Below are 19,701 nucleotides of genomic sequence, written 5' to 3'. Positions count from 1 at the left end.
TCTGGCTACATTACACAATGATTACTCAAACCTTACCAGAGTCATAGGTCTTTTTTCAGGTCTTCAACATGAGTCCTTGGCAGGATTTCAGGAGGTAAAAACCCATGAAAACCCAGGAGTTTCTCAGTGGCTTCCACTCTCAGTAAACAAATCTCAGCTGTGACTCTAATTTCACCTGTCTCAACAGATTTCAGGTGGTAGTTTGCACTGGGACCTCTCATTTCCGGTAGATCGAGAAAAGTCATGAATTTTCAGTTGGTTTGGTTTCTTCTTGTTTTAAGAATGATAATGATGACTTCCAAGCTCTTTTCATGTTGGAGCAGTTTCCAGAAGTCTACATAAGGTAATATTTCAAAAACCAATGTTCTATAAGAAATAAAGAAGTAAATCCTTATACTTAACATGTACTGAACACTGTATTAGGTCCTTTATATATGGTCTATTATTTAAAAGATACAACAAATTACAAGATAGTTGTCAAGAGACCTAGTTTCCAATAGTGTATGCTTTTTATTAATTCATGCTGCCGTGTGTTTCAGAAACCTTGGTTTCTCACATTTAAATGGAAAGAAATGTAGAAAAATATTTTGTTTAGCAGAAAATATTTTGTTCAGCAGGATTAAACTGTATTAATTACTGAAATAGTGTTTGACAAGCAGACTGGATGTTGAAAAAGGCCTTGAGGCTTCTACCAAACCCTCTTTTTTCTTCTTTTTGGTCTTTAAATAAATTACATTTTATTCATACACATGTAGAATTAGAATAGGATATTTTCTTAAAAATGAAATGGCAGTTTATTTTTCAAAGGTCAATTCTGCACAACTGGGAAAACTTGCTTTTGTAGAAATATATTTCAAATAAAAAGAAGTTTGATAGGACAATCACCAGGACAGAGAAATCCTTGATAACATAAGAGAACTTTACCAAAATGTTGCAACATATTACACTGTATTTTCTTCAGGAAAGCAAGCCTCCTGGGACCTAATTCTTTAATATTAATCACAACAGTAATTAGAGGTGATGTTGGTTTCTGTTCCTGACTGCTCTTCATGTTAAGTGCAAACATGCAACCAAAGGATCTTCCTTCCCACCCTGCTGGTGGCCTGACACACTCACCTTTAAGACTGGTTTCAGTGTTGCTACTTTGGGAGGCCTGTCACATGTACTTCCAAAGACAAAACCAGAAAACTATTTATTTGAAGGCAACTAAAAGCTTGTCTTTAATTATAGTTGTTTATCCTCTGAGTAAGAGTTCTGAAGTTTGAGGGAAAGTAAAATACTAGGTGGTCCTAAGGAAATCTGAATAGGTAAAATTAGGTTTACCAAGTAAGCATCTAAATAAAAGAATGAACATAGAATTCTTTATTAAGAAACCCTGGAATTAAAGTGCCATGTGGAATAAGCCTACATTGTGACCAGGTTGTTTTCAAGTGTGATGGAAAGATTTTTACTCAGGAGAATATGGGCAGGATTGTTGGTAAAATTTTGTGTTGTTAATACAAAGGCCAGGCTAAGCAGGCTGAAGACACAAAATGTGATCAATTAAGAATCAGAAAAGAAAAAGAGACAATTTCTCCAATATTTGTAATGGAGGGTAAGAGCAGGAGGGAAAGTCGTATTAGATGACAGAGGGTTTTTTAAAGTATGTTATAAGGTCCATCCATAGTACTTTCTTTTGAAAGGCCTGTATTATTCTTATTACCCCTATCATTATTGGCCTGTGAGGAGGTTAATGCCACTTCTGAGTTTTATGTAGAAGGCTGGAAACTCAGAAAGTTTCCCTGCTTAATAAAATGCAGCCCAGCTAGTCATAGGGAAACTCACTAGCAGGGCTGCAGAGCAAACTTACAGGCCACTGGGACCACTGGGACCACTGGATCTAGCATTTTCCTAAGAACAAGGCCAAGAACATGGGAAAAAACAGAGCCCTGTTGGATTGCCAGATTGGGCAAGCTGCAATGTGGACATAATCAATGATACAAACAAGAACAAAGGGAGCCTTACTATGGTAAAGGTATACATCAAAATTTTTAAAGGTTGCCTATAATTATTTTTCCTCTGGAGAAGTCATGTTTCTTACATTACAGAAGTTGAAATTTTAACCTGATTAAACACACTTGGTTCTTCTCTTTCTTAGCTGTCACTAGGTATTTATAACTAGCATCAAAAAAATATATATTCACAAGAGATTTTATGAAATATCTCTTACAATGGATATTTCTCAAAAGGCTGATTACTATGAAGCTAGAAATGTACTTAAGTTGATTCTTGATTATGTGCACTAAGAGAGGAGAAATGGGCAAACAATCTAAACAAGAGAAATGCCTTCTATGATGTTTTTCAGATTATGTACCTTCATAATTTTGCAGTTTTTCCCTCCTTCAATTGTTCCCGTCACCTCTTGGTTAAAGTCTAAAATCCCTAGCATGCCCTTTGTGATCATGACCCACCTATGTTTCCATAGATATCTGTTCTCCAATCATACTAAATTATTTTCAGTTCCTTTCATCTCCATAGCTTTCATATCTATGAGTTAAAATGTAGCTGAAATTCCCTACTCTTCTGTTACCACTTGGCAAATTTTTACTCTTCCTTCCATAATAAACTCGGACTCTGAATATTTTTCTTTCTTCTAATTCAATCCACTGGGAGATACTAATAAGCCCTACTGTATAGTCTCTCAGAATTCCAACCTCTGTTTCAGAACTTGTGGCACCATAGAAAAATTGTCTACTTCTATAGACAAAAGTATACACTATTTGAGGCCAGGGATCAGTAAGAATTCCCAGGGATCCCAAATAGCAGCATAATGAAAGGTAAATGACTGAGGGACAGAGTTATGGGGGAAAAAAGTAGATCAGAAGATTGCATGAAGAGAGAGACTCTCCAATAGTCCACATAGTACAAAATACAATGAGAATAAATTCATAATTAACATTTCATATGTACATCCCCACCCCAGACTTAGAGAAACCAGAAAAGACATTTATACAATTATCCTCCCCAAACAGTATTTAGTTTTTCCATACATTTGACAAGTGACTTCCAGGGAGAAAGAATTCACTGTCTTACAAGAAGACTATTCTATTCTTGAATGCTACTAATTATTAGAAAGTTTTTGTTCCTCATTCTAAATATTAAACCAAAATCTTTTTCTCTGTTAATCCAATTCTTCTCCCCCAATCTTGGAGTTCGAACTTGCTTTGATAAGCATAAAAAATAAAGTTAACATAATTTCATATAAAAATCATCAAATATTTGAAATCTGAGGGAACTTACCTACATTCTCTGAGACTCAGATTTCTTTTTAATCTTTCAATGGAATCATCATAGCACTAACTTCATAGGGTTATAGTGAGGATCATTAGTCCCAGGAGAAATTTGTGACAGGGAGAAAAGCTAAAACTAGGCTAATATTCATTTATCTTCCTAGCTTTTCTTTCCAAATACCAAAAGTAATTGAGAACCATATGCTAGATGTTCTTTCTAGAAGGAAGATGGAAAGCGTGTGCTTCTGGAAAAACACAAAGGAAAGGCTTTCCTTGAGAATAAAAGCAATACCCAGAGGTTAGAAAAAGAGACCACAGGCTCTAGGAGGAGTTGAGACAGGAACCTGCCCCGAGCAGCACTCTAGGGAGGAAGCCAGTCCTCAGAAAAGAGAGGCCATTTAGGCTCAGACCTGTGGCACGAGAAATGGAGCCGACTGTGAGTCATGATGACAGAGCCTCCAGAGTACTTTGAAGTTTTTCATTAACTTGAGGGGAAAAGTCCCCAAGATTGAGTTTTAAATCCCCTCTATTGTAGGAAGATGAGACCTTAAAATTAAAATGTATATTTCAGACATGCTTGAGTTCTTATAACAAGACAATTCTTTAAATACTCTGAATAAAATAATTAAGGTATTATGTTGGAAAGTAAGTGGTCAGAACAGGCCTTTCTGAGTACATTTTTAACATAAGATCTGAAAGAAATGAGTCAGCTATGTAAAAAGCTGGAGGCAGAGAAACAGTCGACTTGGAGCTGTTAGGTAAAGAAAGAGCTGGGCTTGTTTAAGTACTGAAAAAAGACAAGTGTGGCTAAAACATAGTAAGTTAAGGGCAAAGTGGCAAGAGATGACAAGGCAAAGTTCACTTTATCTAGGGACTTCTAGACTGTATTAAGGAATTTGGATTTTACTCTGACTGCGGTGGAAAACCAAGGTAGGGCTATAAGTATGAAACTAGTTTTATTTAATTTGGCTTTTAAAACTACCATCCTGACAGTTGTGTGAGACTGGATTTCTTCTGGTTTATAGCTTGAGAAGCAGGCAACAGTTACTGAGATAGGGAAGACTACAGGAGGAATAGAATTAGAGAAGAAAAATAAAAATCTCTACAATGGCTACATAAGGTTTAGAAATTCCAAGGGCTGGCACTAGAGTTTGTGCATATGAATTGGTTCTACGTTCTACCTCTGGATCTAGAATCTTATCAGCACAAATCCACAAGAGCTTTCTATGCTAGTGAAGGACAACATCCTATAGGGATCAGCTTATTAGGTTACTTAATGTGAAAATATGTACAGCTTATAGCTAGACGTTCAGTAGTAAAGATTTTTCAAAATATCTTATTATTAGAAGCACAACTCAGAATTATTTTCATTTCAGTTATATTTCTATTAGGAGTAGAGAGTTTATTGCCTTTAACTAGTTAATGATTGTTTTAGTTGTTTTGGGATATTGTAACAAATTACTGTAGACTGTGTGGCTTAAATAACAAAAATTTATTTCTTATGGTTCTTGAGGCTGGAAGTCTGAGATCAGGGTAACAGTATGGTTGGGTTCTTAATGAGGGCCTTCTTCCTGGTTATGGCCTCACATGGTGAAGAGATGATCTCATGTCTCTTCTTATAAGGGCACTAACACCTTTTATGAGGGTTCTGTCCTCAAACTTTAATTACTTTCCAAAGGCCCCCACTCCAAATACCATCGCATTGGGGATTAGGGCTTCAACATATGAATTTGTGGAGGAGGCACAAACATCCAGTTAATGGCAATGATCTAATTCCATCTTTTTCCAATGAAAGATCTTCTTCTGAGTTTCTTATTTATTTATGTTTCTTTCATTTATTTATTCGTTTAATTTATTCATCTCCTTTCATTCTCAGTCTACACTTCAATTTTTTTCCTAATGGTCATTCTAAAATATCTAAAGTATATTCTTTCACCTTAGGGGTCCTCGTTAGACATATATTTTTTACATGCATCCATTAATGCTATTATACTCTACTGACTTCTGGTTCTTACTTTCAACCCACGCTGTTTTTATGGTCTATCATGTCAGTATTCGTCTATCTGTTCCTTTGTCTATAATTGCTGAACAGTATTTTATAGTGAGCACACACTATTAGTAGCAGCCACCTGTGTTCAACCTAATGAACACATGTGAGAATTTTTCTGGAAAAATATACCTAGGAGGGACATTGCCAGGTTACATTGTATTTATATTTTCTATTTGACTAACTATTGACAGATTGCTCTGTAGAATGCTCACACCAGTCTATACTCCCACAATGTGTACCTTTACATATCCAAAAGATTTGAGGAAAACATCTTGTCTTATTCATCTTTCTATTTGTTACAATTTGCTCGGCACCTGTCATATAGTCCTAGCTCAATACTTTTGTGAATTTCAGCCATAAAACCTAGTCCATAGAAATATGAGTTGTTTCTAAATGTTTGAATGATCTAATACCAAAATAACCCTTTTCATAAAATAAGAATACAGTATGAGCATTACTGTAGTTTCTTCTCTTTTTCAGTTTGATAATTTTGTTTTAGCTCACATCCTAATAAAGGAAAATTACTATCACTACTGCTTTCTTTCCTCTATTAAATATCTCTGGGTAAATTATTGACACAACAAAAATCTATTTCATATTATACCCTGTTTAAAAAATAGTATGAAGTCAATAATTCAGCTCAGTTTTCAAATTAGCCCTGGCTTCCTGCTTACCTTTGTATTTTATTATGATGACATGGTTCTTCAAAGAACTGTTTCCTTCACTGAAACCAGGTATATTGAAGATGAAATTGTGTTGTTATGTAAGAAGAAATATTTTAAATTCAATCTATTAACAATGTAGTCTCTAGTCTTGACAGCATCTTTTGAAATATTGTACTTTGTAAAACTTAGTTTCTACTTAGAAAACTAATTTTTTTCTTTCTCTCTACATTGGTACAACATGTCCTAGCATCAGGACAATAAACATAAACATTCCTTTTGCAAAGATCTTGTTGCTGTGGCCAATTGTTGTTTAATAAGATATTCTGTGTTCAAATATCCAATACCCCATCTTATAAAGTTTGAGACATCATGCCTCCTAACAATAAAGTGTAACTTTGAGATAGGTAGAGGTAATTTGTAGAAACAACAGTTTATAAATCAACTTCTATTTCTTTTAAGATATATATTTTTCCTTTGTTTCTATATGATTTTTTTCTGTGTAATTGTTATAGTCCTCTATGATTTTCAAATTTTTGTCATAAACTAAGTGTCTTATGATACCTTGCATTTTTTATGTATTGACACTTTCAGAGTTATTCATAAATGTGAACAAATCTATACCCCTTGTGACACAGTATAATAATAGTTGGTTCCCAAACTAATTGGTTAAGTCTCTGTTGGTAAAATAATATTTTTGTTGATCATGGCTTCATCCCCAGCTTCATAATGATAATCATTTAAATAAAACAAACAGGTCAAAACTATTTCTCAAAATTATTAGAATTATTCATTCTAACATAAGCAAAGAGCCATCCCTACTTTGCTGCCACTGTGTTAATGATGTCAGAGTATATAATAATATCATTTAACAAGACGTGATGGAACAGCTGAATTAGAGTACAGATTCAGCTGCTGGACTAGAAACACAAAGACAAAGTTATTTAAACATGACACAACTTTACTTCTTACTTATGTGACAAACAAGATTAAAACACCTCAGGGCTGGTCTGAAGGCTCCACAGTGTCAGGGACCAGACTTCTATCCTGTTGCTCTGCCATCCCTATGATCTTGCTTTCATCCATGTGATCCAAGAGTAATCACCACCATATCCACATTCCAGCTGGTAATAGGGAGGAGTGAGGGAGAAAGGAAGGAAGAGACAAGCATCTCCCTGTGAAGGTCACGATTCAGAGGTCAAAAGTGTCACTTCCACTAAAATCTTTTTCACCAAAACTTAAGTTCATATGGCTATACATAACTCCATGACAGACTTGAAAATATAGTCTTTCTTCTGGGTAGACATCTACCCAGCTAAAATCCAGGCTCTATTTAATTAGAAAAAAAAGGAAAAACTGATATTGGAAAATAAGCAGCCATATCTTCCATACATCGCAACTTACTTTCAACTTATGTGCCCCATCCAGAAGGGCTAACACTTAAAAATGTATGGAAATAATTTTAACATTTTATTAACAGATGAGGGGTGATAAGCCTGAATAAATAATGAGCTTTCCGTTCATGCTAAAATTCCATTTGCCAGTCACAAACCTTTCAGACTTCCATAGTAATAGGAAACAGAGGTACAATTTACCCATCAGTGAAGGAATGATCTAAGCTCATTCAAAACTCTTAATTTTTACCTTCCAATATTCTGTTTATATGATCTTAAGTAAGATCTTTACTCTTAAAATATAGTTGCTGTGTAATTCCTTACTTGTGGGTGACAGCTCCTATTTTGTGCCCAATGAGCATGATGCAGAAAAAAAGTCTAGGTGTTTCCAGACAACTCTTGAGCAGGAACAAAACTCAGACATGCAACTGGCAGGGCAGAGATGAGCTGAGCTCTACATATATGGTATAAAATAGTCCAGAGAACTAATGATTAAAAGGTTCCCTATTTTTTTCTTTAACTGATGCTGTTACTGCTCACAAAGGTTCCCTTTAGTGGCCTGGTAACTCCATACTTTAACTGCTGCAGGCATTGGCTGCTGAAGCTCACATCTGCACCTTCTCCAGAGGATTGCCTTAAGTTAATAGAAGTTGCCTTGCTTAGAGATGCCTAAGATTTACCTTGCCCATGGGCAATGAGAAGCAGGATATTTAAAAGCCCTGCCCATTGCCTCCAGGTAAATTAAATTCAGTAATGTTATATACTCTCCAGTACTTACAGTAGGATAAGCCCAAGTGTAGACTTGTTCTAGAACCATATCTTTGTTAAACTTTTTCATCTGCCTACACACTCCCTTCAATAAATGCTGGATAAAACTCTTTCAATAAATCACTTGCAAAAGAATTCACATCTCAGGCTCTGCTTCTAAAGGGGTCAAACTAAAATATTTTTCTTTAAGTATGTTTAATTTTTTGTTAATATGATATATAATTAGAAATACACAGATATCATGCTCAATCCATGTCATCATCAACTACCATCCTGATTAGGGACATCCAAATATTTTTACTAATCATTCACTTAATCAGAAAACAATATATGTGGAAATTCTGATCAAGATGGTGAAGCAGTTAAAAGCTGTGTTTGCATTCTCTAATGACCACTTCAAAATTATAAGTAATCTGCAGAAAAACCATAATCGAGACTCACATGAAATCTAGCTAAACTGACGTTGTATAACTTATGATATAGAGAAGAAGTCATCTTGACACTAGTAGAAAGAGCAGGGACGCAAAACTATCTGGTCTCACATCTGTATGTGGCCATTGAATATCAAGAGGAATATATCAGGTGCAGAGGTCCTCCTGGAAGAGTGAGGGGTCCAAGCCCCACACCAGACAATCCAGCCCAGGGTTCCAGTGCATATTGTAATAACTCTGTACAGTGTCAAATGGATACTAGATTTATCGGGGTAATACTTTGTAAGTTACATAAATGTCTAATCATTGTGTTGTATACCTGAAACTAATATAATATTGTTTGTCAACTCTATTTGATAAATTTAAAAAATGTTTTTAAAATAACTTTAAAAAATGGAGTTCATATTCTAGCAAGAGGAAAGATTACATTAAAATTTCTAGGCCTTTATTTAAGTCTCCTAAAATAGTATATCCTGGGTATATAATAGCAATATGAAGACCAAACGTAAAACCAGTTTAAAATAGCTCAGCCCCTGATTTTATTAAGATGATCAGCTTCTATACTAACTAGCTACCAAAGAGGCACATGAGAGATTAGTAATTCTGGAAGATAATTCAGTAAAAATATCCAAAAGGAATGAAATATAGGAAGGAGAAGAAGAGATGCATGATACATGGATTATATATGTAACACACAGATTCCCAGGACTGGAAGAAAGACCTGAATAAAAGCCAATTGTCATTCAAAACTGATGAAAGATATTTCATCATTAACCATATATTCAAGATTAGCCATAGATTCAAGTAACACTATGAAACCTAAACAGGATGAGAATAAAGAAAACTATATTCAAGAACGTTATGGTAAAATTAATGAAAATTAATAACGAAAGGAAAATCTTACAAAAAGCTTAAAAAAACAACAAAAAATTAATTTCAAAGGATCATTTCTGCAACCTTAACTTACTTGAGCAAAACAGTGGAAGCTAGAAGAGGCCGATATGAAAACTTTAAATTTTGAAAAAAAAAAATTTCTACTAGTTTAATCCTTTTAGTGAAAATATCCATAAAAAAATTAGAGCAAAAAAAAAAAAAAAGATTTCCTTACAAAGAAAAACAACACAGAAAATATTCGATGTTTTAAGAGCCTCATCAGAAGAAATGCTAAAAGGTTTGCTTAAAAAGGATGAATATCACCCACAGAAAGGATGTGAAAATAGGAAAGAATATCAAAGAATGGGGAAATGTGAATAAATAAAATTTTTATTGACTATAAAAATTAATACTAATAATTCGGTGTGGCATTTAAGCAAAATACATGACAAAAATATAAAAGTAGGAAGGAGGTAGTTGAAGTTAAAGTGTTTTTATATCCTTACATTGTATAGGAATACTAATATATATAAAAGACAAATTATGATAAATTTTAAAAAGTTAATAAATGTATAACTTAAAAGTTAATAGAGGAGAAAACTGTGATAACAAAAAACATGATGAATCTCTCAAAAAAAAACAGGAAAGAAGAAAGGAATCTAGAACAAGTAGTATAAATAGAATAAAGTATTAATTTTGGTAGGTGTAATCCAAAATAATCAATAGTTAATTAAATTAAAAATAAATCTATTAAATTCTCCAATTAATAGTCAAAGGTTGTCAGAATTGAGAATTACTGCCAATTATATGCTGCTTATAAGAGATAAACCTAACTACAAAGACATACAGAAAGTTTGAAAGTCAAGTAAAAGGAAAGTATAACATTCAAACAGTAACTAAAATAAACATTGTGTAAAGATGCCATAACAAACATAACAGACTTTAAATTAATAACTGGAAGTAAAAGGGACTTTCATAATGACAAAAGGATCAATCCATCTGGAATATAGCTATTATAAATTGGTATGCACCCAATTACATAGCTTATAAAGTAGAAACTGAAAGATAAATCCATGATTATAATGAAAGATTTTTAACACAAAATTTCCAGAAAGTGGTAGAAAAAGTTGGTAAAAACATCAGTAAAATTATAGAATACTTGAAAATAAAAATTAATAAACTTTACCCTAATTGAAATATAGAGCACTCTATCCAAGTGTACAATATGCATGAGTCCACATGAAATATTTCCCCATATTTTCATATGCTAGACTAAATATACATAAAGAAAGTCTCAATGTATTTCAAATAATTAAAATAATACAGTGTGTTTCAAAACTATCATAGATTTAAATTTCAAATCAGTAACTAAAAATAACTAGAATATTCCCTGAAGTTTGAAAATTAAATAACCCTTAAGTAAAAGATTTATCAATAAAATGTTAGAAAACATTTTGAGTTAAAGCGTTATGAAAAGAGAATATATAAAATTTGTGTTATGGAGCTAAAGCCATTTTTTTAGAGAAAAATTTTAAGCCTTCAAAGTATGTATTTGAAGAAAAAGCCTGAATGTCTGTGGTCTATATTTATCCATCTGAAGAAGTTAGTGAAAAAGCAGCAATTTAAAGCTAAATAAAGTAGAATGAGGGAAATAATAAAGAACAGTATTTAATTATAAGCATATGCATTTGCTTAATTTTGCCAAAACAAATACAGGAATAATGAACTAGGAAAAAAGTGAAATTGATTATCACATGAATTAGATGGAAGAAGTAGGAATATGAGTATGATTTCTGAGTATATATTTCATATAGATTTGATTTTGAGCTATGTTTTTGCAAATTCAAAAACATAAATCAACAAAGATGGTGAAGAAAAGAAACCTTGTATTGAAGACAAGCAGAACCAAATAAACTTAACTTTGTATCTCATTAAAAAAAATTACCACAAAGAAGAAAAAGATCAATCCATGTAACTTTGGAAGCTGCTTTCTTATTATACATCCTCAGAGGGATCTATTCTAAGGGAAAAAATCGTTGTAAATAAATTAAACTTTTCTTACAAAGTTTGTTTTTGGTAGTGATATGGGTGTAGCAATTTTGAAATTATTTTTTAGTATTATAGGATTGAACAAATGAGTACATATGTTAATGTTGGGGGCAAAAAAGGAAGCTGTGCAAATGGTGTTATACTGAAAAAATGTAGAGATGAAATACAAAATCATGGACTACATGAGATTTTTCAGTGTATATTGAGAGGAAAAGATACCTTTTAAGAGACTGAGGAACCGCAATATGTACTTTTTAAATTTTCATTTCTCTTGTCAAAGTTGAATAAATGTTGCATAATATACCAAAAAAAAAGACTTTAAAAGAGTGTTAAAAAATATCTTTAACAATAATCAAGCAATCTTTTAAAATACAATATAGCAGAAAAAATCCATAGTTCAGAGTTTATTATGAATACTTTTTGAAGATATTATTGAGCTATTTTTTGAGGCAAAGGAATTTTTTTGAGATTAATACTTCTGTGAACTTAACTTTAAAAAATAAACTAAAATCACAAAATAAAATAAAATAAAATAAGCTTTAAAATATGAATAAAAATATTATTGATTTCATCAAAGATAAAAGTTTACTCAGGCTCAAAATGGGTGTTCTATCTATTGGCTTGATTGTAAATGAAGAAACCTTTACTGAAGTGCTCTGAGCTGAGGATAATCATAGATTTTATAGATTATCAGGCTGCTTTGTGGAAGTAAATATCAGCAGGGGCAAATAGATTTTAATGAGTGAAAACTGTCCCTTTATGTACAAGTTTTGGAAAAAAAAAATAATACACCGAAACGGAAATAAATAGTGTACTTTAATTATTGGCAAACATTTGGTTAGAAGTAATGGTCCAATGTGAGGTAAGTGGGGCTGCTAAGAACTCTCACCCATGGCCATTCTAGACCATTACCTAAAGTGGTTTGTATTGGAAGAGCTGACATACTTACTTACCTAATGTTGCTGGGCTGCTTTTGGTCAGGGGTGGAAAGCAAGAATGAATCTCCCATCATTTTAATAGATTATTTCCACTCACCAATTAAATGTGTACACATTAATCAGGTACTTTAATTTTTCCATAAGAAAGAATGAGTAAAAAGATGGGCCAAGACTCCAGGAATGTTAATCAAGAAGTAATTTCTTTTCCTTGAAACAAGAATAGGAACCAGTTGTATTTTAAATTTTTGTGGTCGCCCTTGGACTGAAAAGCTCAAGAATTAACAAATATCTGTTTAATCAATATAACTCAGTTTCAGGTGAAACTTTTTTGGTTAAAAATAAAAAATGCCCATTTAAGGCTTTGGAATAATATTTTGTAAATGTATACATATTTCTTAGAATTATGCCAAAATTTGGGACTATGTGATTAACTTGGGCAAATATTACATTTCATGGGCTTTTGAAAATACATTCTTCTCTATAAACTGATACACTTGACAATAAGCATTTGATATAATGCAGAATCAGAATTGAAATGTATTTTATAGATCTTAAAAATATTCAAGTAGTCACATAGTGTAAAAATGAATCTTGTGTAATATAATTGCAGTTTGGATTCTTTGTGGTAAGCTCACCTGGGACAGTTCATTAGCCTCACAATAACATGACTATACATTTTATGTAATTAAGATTTTTTTCATAACATTATGATAGAATTTTACTGTACATGTTTATCAAAGTTATTGACTAACATTAGGCATATAACTCAGCATCTTTTATGGCTAAAAATATCATGAATAGATTAAATAGGCAATATTTATTTGCACTAGGAAGTCTACATACATTATATACTTTTCTTTTAATTTTGAAAGATTTAATGGGAAAACACATTTTTTTATTTCTCAATTACAGTTGATATAAAATATTATATTATTTTCAGGTGTAGAACACAGTGATTAGACAATTATATAACTTATAAAGTGATGACTCTGATTAATCCAGTACCCATCTGACACCATACATAGTTATTGCAATTCTACTAACAATATTCCCCATGCTATACTCTATATCCTCAATATCCCCATGATTTAGTAACTACCAATTTATAACTCTAAATCCCCTGTCCCTTTGCTATCCCTAAAACTCCCCCAGCTGCAGTCTCAGTCCTGTAACCATAAAAATGCCACATGTCTATATGAGCTTGTTCTGTTTTCTTTGTTCATCTATTATGTTCCTTAGATTCCACAAATAAGTGAAATCATACGATATCTGCCTTTTTCTGTTTTTCTCTTGCTGCTTGTAAGATTCTCTCTTTGTCTTTAACATGTGGTATTTTAATGATGATGTGTCTTGGTGTAGGCCTGTTTGGGTTCATCTTGCTTGGGACTCTGTGCTTCCTAGGCTTGTATGGCTATTTCCTTCACCTGGTTAGGAAAGTTTTCTGTCGTTATTTCTTCAAGGATGCTTTCAGTTCCTTGTTGTCTCTCTTCTCCTTCTGGTACCCTATGATGAGAATATTGAAACACTCAATGTTGTCCCAGAAGCCCCTTAAAATATCCTCATTTTGGGGGGGAGGGAGGTGGGATTCTTTTTTTCTTCTTGTTGTTCCAATTGGGTGTTTTCTGCTACCTTATCTTCCAAATTTCTGATTCAGTCCTCTGCTTTATCTAATCTACTATTGGGTTCCTCTAACTTATTCTTCATTTTAGTTATTGTATTCATTTCTGACTGATTCTTTTTTGCTTTTTATCTCCATGTTTATGTTTGTTATCTCTTTGTTAAGTTCTCACTGAGATCATGGAGCATCCTAATAACCAGTGTTTTGAACTTCCATTTAGTAGCTTGCTTGTCTCCATTTTGTTTAGTTCTTTTTCTGGAGTTTTGTTCTGTCCTCTCATGTGGGACATGTTTCTTTGTCTCCCTTTGTTTCTTTCCATGCATTAAGTAAGGCTACTATGTCTCCAGGTCTCAGTAGATTGGCCTTATGTAGTAGGTGTCCTGTAGGACCCAGTGGTGCAGCCTCCTTGGTCACCTGAGCTGGGTACTCCAGGTGTGTCCCTTGTGTGAGTTGTGTGTGCCCTCCTGTTGTAGTTGAGCCTTGATTGCTATTGGCACATCAATGGGAGATATTGACCCTCTGGCTGATTGATTGTGAGGACTGCCCATGAGTGCAGTGGAGAAGCTGTTGTGTAAGAGTTGATTCGATAGAGTAGGATTTGCTTTAGCAGGGTTCTGGTGCCTGCCCAGTCTGTCTTTTGGGTGCGTCATTTGTGGAGGTGGTTGGGTGGTTCTCTGGTGTTGTCTGAAGCTGGTCACCAGGTGTGTTGGTTCTGGGGTCTCTTGAGAGAGGCTGTGATGCAGGCCAAGTTCAGTCACTGTGTGCGCCCTGTAGCAGAGCCAGTTGGTGTGACCTACAATGTGATCTGCAGATGGCTGCTACTTGTGCTGGGCTTGGAGGTGCCTGGGAGAGGCTAACTTGAGGCTGGCTGCTGCTAGCGCCAGGCTCTGGGTTGCCTAGCAAGAAGATGGGGCATGCCAAAGCCAGATGCTACGTGTTCGGTGTTTGTGAACCTTTCAGAGATTTTAGGAAAGTCTGCAGCATGAGCCAAGACATGCTGTTTGTGTGGACAAGCCACTGGAAGCAGCTTGGGTGGGTCTGCAAGTTGCGTGTAGCCGGGGTCTCAGAGAATCACAAGGGCGGGGTGAACGACGTTAGCCAGGTTGTTGGAGACTCAGATATGGTGCCCACACATGTGTGCAACGCTGTGTGGTGGGAGGGATGAGCAGAAGAACAATGGATTATGCCAGCAGTTTTCCAGCCCTTGCCTTGAAGCCAGAATTCAGTTCTTTTCCATATGTTCCTGGCACCTTTTGAGCTTCTGCCCCTAGTGTTGGAACTCAGATTGAGTGAGTCCGTCAGCAAGTAAGTCTCTAAACTCCATTTTTAATCTCCAAACAACACTGTAATTCTCTGCCTCTTTGCACCTGTCTGCTTTTAGCTTCTGCCTTTCCACCCACATTGCATATGCATTAACTAATGACTCAAAGGGAAAAGCTGCCAAGAATAACACACTGAACTAGTTTTCCTTGTCTCTGAAATCCAGGATCTCCAAGTTTTGGTTGCCCTGATTGCTTTCTGGTATGTTCCAACAGTTTTAAAATTTTATCCAGCTTTTATTTTTAGTCTCAGTGGGAGGGAGGGTGGTCTGCTACGAACTAGTTCTTCCTAGCTGGAGTATGAAGTTTAGATATTCTTATAAGTTTGTTAATGATAACTTCCTTATGAATCTTTTTATTATCTTCTTATCAGAAAAAAATCTCTATGTCCACTAAATTCCCATGAATGTATTTGTTAATAGGACAGAATCTGAAGCCATTTGATTCAACCTTCACCATTTTCTTATTTATAAGATGGAGATAAAGTCTGTATTTATGTCAATATTTTATATAGATCGAGATAACATGTATCAAACATTAAGCATTACACAAGTGTTAGATATTATTGCTAATATTATTAGTAATATGATTTCACTTTTTATTAAATACTTTTTTATTTGAGTATATATGTACCTGACCAGACTACACAATCCCTTAGAGAGGGTGGTATCTTTCTCATCTGTTTATTTCCCAACTTTTAGATAATCCCACACACAATGTCTATTCATTGCATTCATAAGTTAATGTAGGATTAATTATATACACCCAGTTGGTTAATTCAGTTAAATAAAATGGTAATTTGTTTTTGAAAGACCCATGGCAGGAAAAAGTTTAGCTACTGCAAATGAGAATTGGATCTATAGATTTTCCATATCCATTTTAACAGTTTTTAACTCTCTAAAAGCATTAATTGGTTTTTTTTTCATGTCCTTATCCCCACACTTAGCTCACTTCTTAGTTAATGAGAGACGCTCAATTAGTGTTGTTGAATGACTAAAGAAACAATCACTTTGTCTTGTTCCTAGTTATTAAAACTTGCCTTTTTACAAATACTAATTTATGTAGATTTCAACTTACATAGCTTCTTCAAAATTAAAATAATTACATTCTAACTTTTATCTGGAGTCAGTTTTATCACTTTTTCAGTGATGCGTATTTTCCACTGACTTTAGTTTAAAAGCTGCTTATAAGAGATCCATGTTAAGCAAGTGTCTTTATGGTATGCTGTACTCTAATAAGCAAGAGTGGCTCAGATGTCCATAGAGCAAAATACAACATCATTTAAACATCTTCTCACATGCTACAGAAGACAATGAAAGATTTTCTATATTTTTCTTTTAAGTCAAGATAGTCCTTTTAAACTTTTGATCCTAACCTTTATTTTTCATGACATTAGCCAAAGTTTCATGGATTTTATTTCCTATAAGTTGCCTTCCCAGATGTCTTTTGATGAAGAGAAAATGTTCAAAGATGTGATCTGGACAACAGAGCACCACGCAGCCATGCTACTCCTTTCCATCTCTGCCTTGACACTACCCTGAAGAGAAGAACACTCCTTTAGGCTCAAACTCTGAAATTGACTAGAGTGTCTCTTAGGATACGCTTTGGTCATAGAAAAAAAGCATTTAAACTCCATACCAGGTACAACCTCTTTTTATTTTATAGATTAAAGTGGGAAGTACCATCAAGAAAAGAAAAGGGATCACGAGTATTTAAAGTTTATCACAAATGAGAAGTTTCTGAACGAAGCCTGCCCATGAGACTGAGGTTTGTGTTACATCAACTCTTGAAATCAGTCTGCAGAAAGAGTGTGCATCACATAATTGCACCAAAAAAGAAAATTCCACTACATGCCTCATTACCACCCTGAGAAATGCCAACATCAATGGGGTTTTTTTAACCTCTTGATTACCTTTTGACATTTTTCCTTTATGTCACATAGGATTGGTGGCTCACACAACAGAAAAAAAATTTTTTTAGTCAATTATAATTGATTTTGTTTTCTTTTTCACTGGTTTCGAAATAAAGAAAATGCATAAGAAAGATATTTCTTAGATAAAGACAAGAGAAAAGAAACACCTGGTAAAAATGATTCACTGCCAAGGTTATTATTTTACTAAAAAGAACTAGTAGTCTTTGAATAAATGTTTATGATTACAGTGTTAAATATTCATTTATCTATTTAACAAACATTAATTAAAATAAGCTATGTGCCAGATATGGCAAAATGGCAAGTGAATTTATACTTGCCATGATGCCAATTTGATCCAAGTTTGCTGTAGTCACAGTACCAAACTTTAATTAGCGTAAAAACCATAAAACAATGCTATTTGGTGAGGCTTTACATGGAAACAAAACAACTCCACTCCCAAGTATTTCTCACTTGCATTACTTTCACCATACTGCACACAAAATCATAGTGTTTACTGGTGAATAAATGATGTGCAGTCCATTGACCTCATTGTCATTAAAACAGCTTCCATTCAGTGATTGATTCATTTATTCAACAAACATTATGATTCTATTATATGCAAAACCAGCCTGTATGAATATGCACTTCATTTCAGCACATATCAGATTGTTGGGGTTATTGCAGGGATCAGGACATTTATCTGTAAAAGACCAGGCAGCAAATGTCTTAGGCACTGCAGATCACTTACATCCCTCTTGTAGGTGCTGCTGGGGCTCCTGCTGCTGCTTTTTCTTCTTTTTCTTCTCCCTCCCCCACTGCCACCTCATCCTCCTCTTTCTCAACCCTTTAAAAATGTAAAAGTCACTTTTAGCTCATGCGCTGATAAAAACAGCCCTTGAGTTGTATTTAGCCAGCAGACAATAGTTTGCCAGCCCCTGGTCTAGGGTAATGTCTTTATCAAAATATCCAGGCAGAGTTTAATGCTTTCACTCATGTCCTCTTTAGGGTTCCTCTGTCACCAGGAGGGAAATATTGGCCTTCATGTTTCTCTTCCCATCACGTTTCTGCCTGTCTCCAGTGGGTAAATGATTAAACAAGGGAACACACACATATCTATATCTAGGAATCTTTCCAGTAAAACATAATCTCCATGATTGCAATTCCACCCAAACTGAAGACCCTTTCAATATTATTATGAAGAGCAGTTTTTCTCTCATTGATTCAAATCTCTAACAAAATCTATGATGTTGATTTCCTTTTCAGAAATAGGAAGTCTATCAAGGTGATCTTTTATATCAAAGGAACTGTTTATATAAATTTAATTCCTAAAGAACAAAAGCACCACAGTTTTAAAATGTTAATGCCTAGCCTCTAGAGTCTGTCCTCCACAAATGCAAAATAGTCTTGCATCCAGCTTAAAAAATATAGTCACGCACACACGGAAACACATAGAAAACAAACACTCATGTACTAAGAGTCGCACATATTGTGACAATGGAAAAATTAGATGGAATTTTCTACTATGGTTCTTGGAATTCAATATTACTTGTTTAGTGCAATATCTAATGCGTGTGTGTGTGTATATATATATGTATATATATATATATGTGCTGTATTATATTTGAATTAGGCATGCTAAGTGATTGTATCAATGTGAATAGTTATATGTAATAGACCATCAAAATAATAAAATGGTTTAAACAACATAGGCATTTATTTTGTTCTCACTTAAAAATTATGATGTATTTAGTTCCTGGCTGGTATGGCAGTTCCAGAGCCATCTAGGATCCAGACACCATCTGTCCTTCTGCTTTTTTATTCCTAGTTAGATCTCTCAACCTCATGGTCCAAGTTGTGGCTTCAGCTCACAAAGGGCAGAGAAAGGGCCTTATCCCTTTCATCAAGCAGAAATTCCAGAAGCAGCACATTTTACTGTCTCTCACATCCCCTCGGCTAGAACTTAATCTCAAGTCCAAAACTAACTACAGAGTGGGCTGAAAAATATAGTCTTCTGATAGGCATGAAAACTATGTATTCAAAACGAGAACAGATATTGAGAAGCAAACAACTATCATTCCCCATGGTAATCTGAAAGTTTTAAGACCATTTAGGGACATTTACAACTAAGAGAATTATTTATAAAGGAGAAAACCATAGAGGTACTTCTGACACAATAAGTAGAATAAATAAACATCCTATTAAAAGTTATTTGGAGGTATTCACAAAGGCTTAAAAATGAGAAGGTATATTTGTAGCTTTGGGGTGTCCTTTTGAGAAACTCACCTGTACTCTACTGTGTGCTGGACTGATGAGCATGTGAACTAAGCTAAGCCAATGAGTTTCTCTTTTGGGACACTGAAACCCAATCGAAATAATGCCAAATTGGGAGGAAAGGTTGATAGCTAATTCCGTGGCCTT

This window comes from Rousettus aegyptiacus, unplaced genomic scaffold (assembly GCF_014176215.1).
Source record: "Rousettus aegyptiacus isolate mRouAeg1 unplaced genomic scaffold, mRouAeg1.p scaffold_m13_p_17, whole genome shotgun sequence".
NCBI classification, from domain to species: domain Eukaryota; kingdom Metazoa; phylum Chordata; class Mammalia; order Chiroptera; family Pteropodidae; genus Rousettus; species Rousettus aegyptiacus.
Note: the sequence above shows the minus strand (reverse complement) of the source record.